The sequence below is a fragment of the Myotis lucifugus genome, unplaced genomic scaffold (assembly GCF_000147115.1).
Source record: "Myotis lucifugus unplaced genomic scaffold, Myoluc2.0 scaffold_268, whole genome shotgun sequence".
NCBI lineage: Eukaryota > Metazoa > Chordata > Mammalia > Chiroptera > Vespertilionidae > Myotis > Myotis lucifugus.
The window spans coordinates 55,789-63,640 of record NW_005871316.1 but is presented as its reverse complement, the minus strand read 5'-3'; the positions used below and the strand labels follow the sequence as shown (position 1 = coordinate 63,640).

Genomic DNA, 7,852 nt, shown 5'->3' with positions numbered 1-7,852 from the left:
ATGTTGCGGTCCGGCTGGCTGAACCTGGCTGACTGACAGCCACTTTCTGGGGTTTTGTTTAGCTTCTTTTTTGCAACATAGTACATAGTTGCTTAGAGTTGCAGCTGAGAGGCCGGCATTGGCAGGCGGGGAACATTGGAGTTCACCGTCACTGGAGCAAGCAAGCCTCCCTGCTCGCTTCAGTGCATGGCTGCCATCCGCCATCTTCGCTGACAGTTAATTTGCATAAGGATATGCTGATTAGCCAATGGGAAGGGTAGCGGTCGTACACTAATTACCATGTTTCTCTTTTATTAGTGTAGACTACAGGCAAATTTTTGTGCACTTGGGTGGGTCCCTCAGCTTGTGCCCTCTCGCAGTCTGGGGCCCCTCAGGGACCCCTTCCCCTGGCTGCTGGCACCAGTTTTCCTCCGGTGCCCAGAACCCAGGCCTTCACTCTTTGACGGGAGGGGCCGGCACGGAGGGCGAGGGGCTTAGCTCCTCGCTCGCCGTGCGCGGGCTTCAGTGGCGTGGTGGAGGCTGGCGCAGCAGGCTTCCCTCTTTGCTCTTCGCTTGCCACATCGGCCTTCGCTCGCTGCTCCTGCCCAGGGCCAGCCAGCTTTGCTCCGTTGCTTGGCACCTATGTATGCAAATTAAGCGCCATCTTTGTTGGCAGTTAACCGCCATCTTTCTTGGCAGCTAATTTGCATATCGCCCTGATTAGCCAATGGGAAGCGTAGTGAAGGTACGGTCAATTACCCTTTTTGTCTTTTATTAGCTAGTACTCGAGGGGGGCGTTCCCTCAGCCTGGCCTGCGCACATTTGCAGTCCAGGACCCCTTGGGGGATATCCACCTGTCTACTTAGGCCCATTCCCTGGGGGATCAGGCCTAAGCTTGCAGTCAGACATCCTTCTGGCAGTCAGGTAGCCCTCGGGGGATGTCCGACTAAAGGCTTAGGCCCCCAAGGGAGCTGTGATGAGGAAGCTGGGATGACAAAGGAGCCATGCTATCCCGCCCCCCCGCTCTGGGTCGGGTCACACACGGGATGCCCGGGTGGGCCGGCGGATCACTGCTGCCCCGCCTGACCACCCCGGGTCGGGTCGCACACAGGACGCCCGCTGCCCTGGGTCACACATAGCAGTCCCGGATGGCGGCAGGGCAGGCGGAATGGCACTGTCCCGCCCCACCACCCTGGGTGGCAAATAATTTGCATATCATGCTGATTAGCCAATGGGAGGTATAGCGAAGGTATGGTCAATTACCATGTTTGTCTATTATTAGATAGGATATATATACTAGAGACCCAGTGCATGAAATTCGTGCATGGGGGGGTCCCTCAGCCAGCCTGCACCTTCTCCAATCTGGGACCCCTCAGGGGATGTCCAACTGCCAGTTTAGGCCCAATCCCAAAGGAACCGGCTGTAGGACATTCCTCTTGCAATCCAGGACCACTAGCTCCTAACTGCTCACCTACCTGCCTGCCTGATTGCCCTAACTGCCCTCCCCCACTGGCCTGATCACTCCTAACTGCCCTCCCCTGCCAGCCTGATAGCCCCTAACTGCCTTCCCCTGCTGGCCTGATCTCCCCTAAATGCCTCTCCCTTTGCCCTGCCACCATGGCTTTGTCCAGAAGGAAGGCAGGATGACCGGAAGATGTCCAGTCGACCCAGTCTAATTAGCATATTACCCTTTTATTAGTATAGATTGCTTTTTCTGATGGAGTCAGATAGTTCTCATAGTGATCTTCTTTTTTTCTTATGCTCATATTTCACCTATGCTCTGTATCATTTCTAGGTTCCTATCTTCAATATCACTAATACTTTCCTCCTTCTAGTCAGCTCTGTTTCCTATGATCAGTAGTTTACTCCTAATTTCTTTTATTGAGTGTCTCATCTCCAGAATTTCTGTTTAATTATTTTCTAAAGTTTCAAATTCTTTGGTAAAGTACTTGTTATGTCCATTAATCTGTTTTTTAGTGCATTTAATTTCCTGCATCTATTTTCTCTCATCTCATTATTATCAGAACTGCAATCTTGTATTCTTTGTCATTTATATTCATGTGTTCCAGTTTGCTTTCTGGATATTTTTCATTTTTTTCTGAGCTGCCTTGCTACCTTGGTTATTTATGGTATTTGATGGGCTCCTTTTCTGTGTAGGCATCTATGCATTGGCACTTCTCTAGCACATTTCTATAAAGCGGTCTTTCTACCATTTTCCAGTAGGTGGCACTGAATCACAAGATTTTAGCCATGTAAAATCCCAAAGCTGACCTCTCAGGCAGCCATCAGTATAGCCATGCTGCTTGGGGGTGGGGTTTCTTTCATCCTCTATCAGTGGTTCTCAACCTTCCTAATGCCGTGACCCTTTAATACAGTTCCTCATGTTGTGGTGACCCCCAATTTCATTGTTACAAATTGAACATAATTAAAGCATAGTGATTGATCACAAAACCAATATGTAATTATATACGTGTTTTCCGATGGTCTTTGGCAACACCTGTGAAAGGGTCGTTCGACCCCCAAAGAGTTGTGACCCACAGGTTGAGAACCACTGTTCTAGGTAATGACAACCTCACACTTCCACTTGGGTACTCCTCATTTGTCCAACCGGGGATCCGTCATAAAGAGAAATAGCTCTTCTGTAGTAGTAGTTCTTGGTTTGCAGATAATGTGCTCTATACCTCATCACCATGGGCCACAGGAGGAAAGTTTTGTGAGTCTGAGATATGGCAGCACTCCATGTCACCATTTCTTTGCAACACTGACTGCCTGACAGTGGGTAGATGCAGCAGAACCCCTGTGCTGTGTCCTTGCCTCAGTCTCTCAGCTGCAGGGCCCACAGAAACTCTGTTCCTCCCAGCGGTAGGAAGTGCCTGCTACTGCCTGTTCCCTCCTCTCTCTGCATGGAGTCTGCCATGAGCTCCTGGCTGCAGGTCTGCATCCATGGCCAGTCTGAGCTCTCCTCCCTTCTCGCCTCCCCTGTTTGTTCCCATTTGCCCAACTTTAGATGCTTCAATATGTAGATCTTTCAGGCATGCCTGTATGTTGAGCAGGGAATCCTGTGTTAAGTTATAGTTGATCTACTTGTTTAAATTTCAGGGGGAGAGACCTAGGGGATCTCTCACACCACCATTCCTCTAATGTCACGACGTTAATAATTTTAAGAGAGGTAGAAAACACAACTATACAGAATAACAAATATGGTGAAATTATATTTTATCAGAAAATTTTTAAAAAAGCAATCAGTGTCTATTTACAGACCCATTTGCAAATAAATTTGCAAACTTGGGTAAAGATGGTAATACAGATTACCAATATTTCACTGAGAAGGACATCAAAATCCATGTGATAGTCTTCCCCAGAATGCATAACCTCAACCTAATCATAAAAAAAACTCTCACCAATTGGCAAACCCATACCGTCTATAAACAGTTTGAAATTCTTCAAAGGTATGAAGGTCAAGAAAGACAAGGAAAGAAATGGGCACTTTCACAGAGTAGATAAGGTTGAGACAAAAAAATTAAGTGTAATGTAGGATCATGGATTGGATTCTAAACCAGGAAAATTATATTAAGGGGAAAATTGGTGAATTTTAATAATGTCTATAACTTAGTTAATAGTTCTAATCTTAATTAACTGATTTTTATAATTGCATTATAGTGTTTTAAAAATTTTTGCCGTAAAAGGTAACTGGCAAAGAATATACAGAAATTTCTTATACTATTTTGTTAATGTTTATTAGTCTAATATTACTTCAACAAACAAAGTTTAAAAAAGGAAACTCAGTTGCCTATGGGATAATATCAAGCAACTTAATGTTTGATTAATTAGAATCTTGGCAGAAGAGAGGAAAGAGAATAGGACACAGACATTCTCGCCCCCCCCCCCCCACACACACACACACACACACACACACAAATCTGTGAAGAAATATAGTTAACAATTTCCTAAGTTGACGGAAAACATCAGCCTACAAATCCAAAATGTCCAGCAAAGCCTAAGCAAGTAAAATTTAAAGGGTTATGCATACATAGCTACATCGCTGTACATAGGAACACCATAGTTAAGTTGTTGAATACCATAGCATCTCAATGCAGAATAAAATTTATGTTAGGCTTTCTAATTTTCTACTGCTAGTCGATATTGTATGGGGAAAATGACAGCTCATGTACTTCAAAAATATTCAGAGAGACTGCCTGATGAATTCTCTCTGGCAGTTTATTGCACAGCTTCCCAACGCTTTGCCAATGTGGGTTGCCTTTTTAAACTCTCATTAGCCGCACAAATTTTTCTAAAGTTACATGGCAGGTAACTTAGTAGCAACTTGGTTGCATACTCCCTACTGTACTTTTCAGTGTTTCTTGCATCACAAATTGTGTTTTTATTACTTAGCTTGAATATTTATAATTGGACAACTGCATGCCATGAAAAACAGAACTTTGCCCAAAGTAAGTTCATTTTTTTTGCAAGATCCTTCCTTTTTGAATTTTTGTCATCCAACCCTTGCATAATTTTTAAAAATATGTTTTTATTTATTTCAGAGAGTGGAAGGGAGAGACAGAAACATGAATGATGAGAGAATCATCTATCAGTTTCCCCCAGCACACATTCACACTGGGGATCTAGCCTGCAACCCAGGCATCTGCCCCAACCAGGAATTGAACTGTGACCTCCTAGTTCATAGGTCAACAGTCAACCACTGAGTCACACCAGCCAGGCTCCCCTTGCATCATTTTTACTTTTTTAACTTATATCCTACATCTACTCAATTACCATCTTTTGAAAAAATTTTAAATTAACTTAAAAAGTTTTAATTTATTGATTGGCTTTAGAGAGGGGGAGGAAGGGAGAAAGAGAAACAGCAATTTCTTGTTCCTCTTATTTATGCGTTTATTGGTTGATTTTTGTATGTGCCCTGACTGAGGATTAAACCCACAACCTTGGTGTATTGGGATGACACTCTAACCAACTGAGCTACCAATTAGCATCTTTTATTTCATTCATTTCAAAGAGTTTTTTAAAATATTGAGAAGAAATAAAACAAAAAGGCAAAAAGTTGAAATAACTGTCACTAATTATGCATATATGACAGATTAATTCCTCTAAATCCATGGAGAAACTATGAACTTTAGCCCTATTGATATTAAATGAGCTCCCTGAATACTGACACTAATTCAGTCATTATCTACTCCATTGCCTTTAAGATTGTAAATATGCTTAATTACTGACTTTTCAAAAATTATATTTTGCAATTTGTCTTTCTCTTAATATTTCCTAATCTCCTTAATTCTATGTGACTCACCTGTTTGCTTAATTTTGATTTTGCTTTTTTGTGTTTTGACCCATTTATGGTCTATAATTAACATTAGTTTTTACTTTTTAAAATATTTATTATTTTTATTCTGAGATTTTCATTAAATATTCCCTGAACCAGAAAGCCCTCTCCATAATGTGAGAACTTGGAAACTTGACTCTCGATCTCCAGGCAGGCAAAATTCATAATTATAGTGCAAATACACAGAAAACATTTTTGACACATATTAAGGGGAATAGTGTTTGACTCAGCACTTTATGGCAAATGTATGATCAAGTTAAGTACTGCCTCATGCTTTTGCTTGAGTTGCACTTCATTTGCAAATCAGAGCTTAACAATTTATGATACATAAATAGAAAGGTTCAAACTATATTTAGATCTACTGCAAGATGGTCACATCAGGACTATCCTCAGTGAGTAATTTGGGCACTGTCATTTCCTTAGTGGTTTATAGAAAATATGTCAAATTCTTAATTGTTAACTCTATTTTTTGTGGAGATGTGGAAGACTTCAGGAGAAATGAAAATACAAGGTACAGGCATCTCCTCAGCTTTGACAAGAAAATCCACAGCTATGTGAAGCTGGACTTCTGCCATAAGCAGTCTTGAATAAATAACTCTGAATTTAGGATATATGGACACATTGACATTAAAATGAGGGCTTGAGAGTTGCAAGGTTCACTTAAACACCTCAGAATGAAACATGTTTAGTGGTGCTCCCAATTCTCTAATAGATTAATTGGGCCATTGCCTGTCTATATCTAATTTAACCCTAAAGTAATTCGGTTTATTCTGTGTATTAAAAAGTATTTAAAGAAAAAAATAATAAATGGTTGTTCATAATGTAATATATTTTCCTAAAATATCATTAATTAGGTATAATTCTACTGTATACAGGCATATGAATTGATTTGTTTTGCTTAATGACAAAATAACATTTTATTGATTCACATTTGTTACATCTACCAGCAATTCCTAATCTTATCTAATAAAAAGGGAATATGCTAATTGACCTGCATGCCGTTGCAAAGATGGAGGCACCCACAGCCAATAAGGAGGGAATATGCTAATTGACTGCCCCGCCCTCAAAGATGGCAGCACCCTCAGCCAATAAGGAGGAAATATGCTAATTGACTGTCCCACCCTCAAAGATGGCAGCGCCCACAGCCACAAGATAGTGGTGCCCAGTCCCCTCAGCCCCACTGGGGTGGTAGGCCCAGAAGTTCTGCATGCCTGGCTCCAGAGTTCCCCAGTCCCCTCAGCCCCCCAGCCGCCCAGGGCTGGCCTGAGGCACAGGCAAGACTTGGATGGAGGCTGCCCAGGTAACCAGGGCCGGCCGAGGCTCAGGTAACCAGGGCCTGCTGAGGCTCAGGTAACCAGGGCTGGCCGAGGCTTGCACTGCCGGCAGTGGCAATAACAAAGGTGTGATGGGGCATCACCTTCCCCTAATCGCTAGGTCACCTCCCACCCCTGAGGGTTCCCAGACTGTGATAGGGGGCAGGCCAGGCTGAGGGACCCCCCTCCAGTGTATGAATTTTTATGCACCGGGCCTCTAGTGTTTTTTAAAAACAAAAAGGAAAACAAAGGTGTTACCTCCATTAAAAGGTGTATGTAAGGTGAACACTTTTGAGTGTGATGGATATTATTTTAGAATATCTTGATTTTTCTGGCCTTGGTATCCTTGCCATGATGTGGTTCGAGATTCTCCTCGGGCGTGTGCTTACTCATCCCTGGCATTGCCACCACACACATTCAAAAGTTCAGCAACGGGGGCAAGGAAAAATGGGTAGCCTATTATTCATATCACTGGTCTTTGATGGAAAGAGATAAGCGAGTCTCTGGAGTTAATCATTACTATGTGTCAAAGGGTTTGGAGAATATTGATTAAGGAAGCACTTCCTGGTTAATGAAAAAGAACTCAGTTTTGCTCATCTACCTCTGCTAGAAGTTTATGCAGTATATTATGTAATGCATAATAAAAGTTAAAAAGTAAAATTAAAAAAAAAAGAATATCTCATAATCTGGAACTGTCCTGAGCAAATGAAAACATATGGTCCCTTGGGTTTTGGAGGGTATTTACGTACTGACTCATCATTTTGAAAGTAACAAATGTTACCCTCACTAGTGATTAATCAATACAATCAACCATCCTACTCTTACAAGCAGATCAAAATGTTTTAAATAAAACAAGTACCATGATCCATATTAAATGAGCTTATTAATTTAGTCTTACACAGTCTTTAAATATTTTCTCATTTTCTCAGGCTTTTGACGGCTATTTGGCAATTATTTCTTGGTTTTTAAAGTTAATCATATATTTAGATTTTATTCGAGTAGTGAGAAAAAAGATCAAATCTAACAAAAGTTTAATTTGAATCTAAATCAAATTTATTTATATAAAATAAGGAAAAAATATTTGGATGCAAATTTATTTACATGAGATTAGATGGGATATATATTTTTAAAATAACATAGTTTATTGTTAGTTCTCTCAAATATTTCTAATGTTCAATGAAGTCCATTGTTGCAGTGATTTTTAGTGTAAGAGGTATCCCAGTAA

At 41.4% G+C, this 7,852-nt stretch overlaps 1 pseudogene; it reads left to right on the top strand.

Annotated features, from left to right (window-relative positions):
* Nucleotides 1-6,981: 6,981 nt before the first annotated feature.
* LOC102438750 lies at nucleotides 6,982-7,221 on the top strand (annotated as a pseudogene).
* Nucleotides 7,222-7,852: the final 631 nt, after the last annotated feature.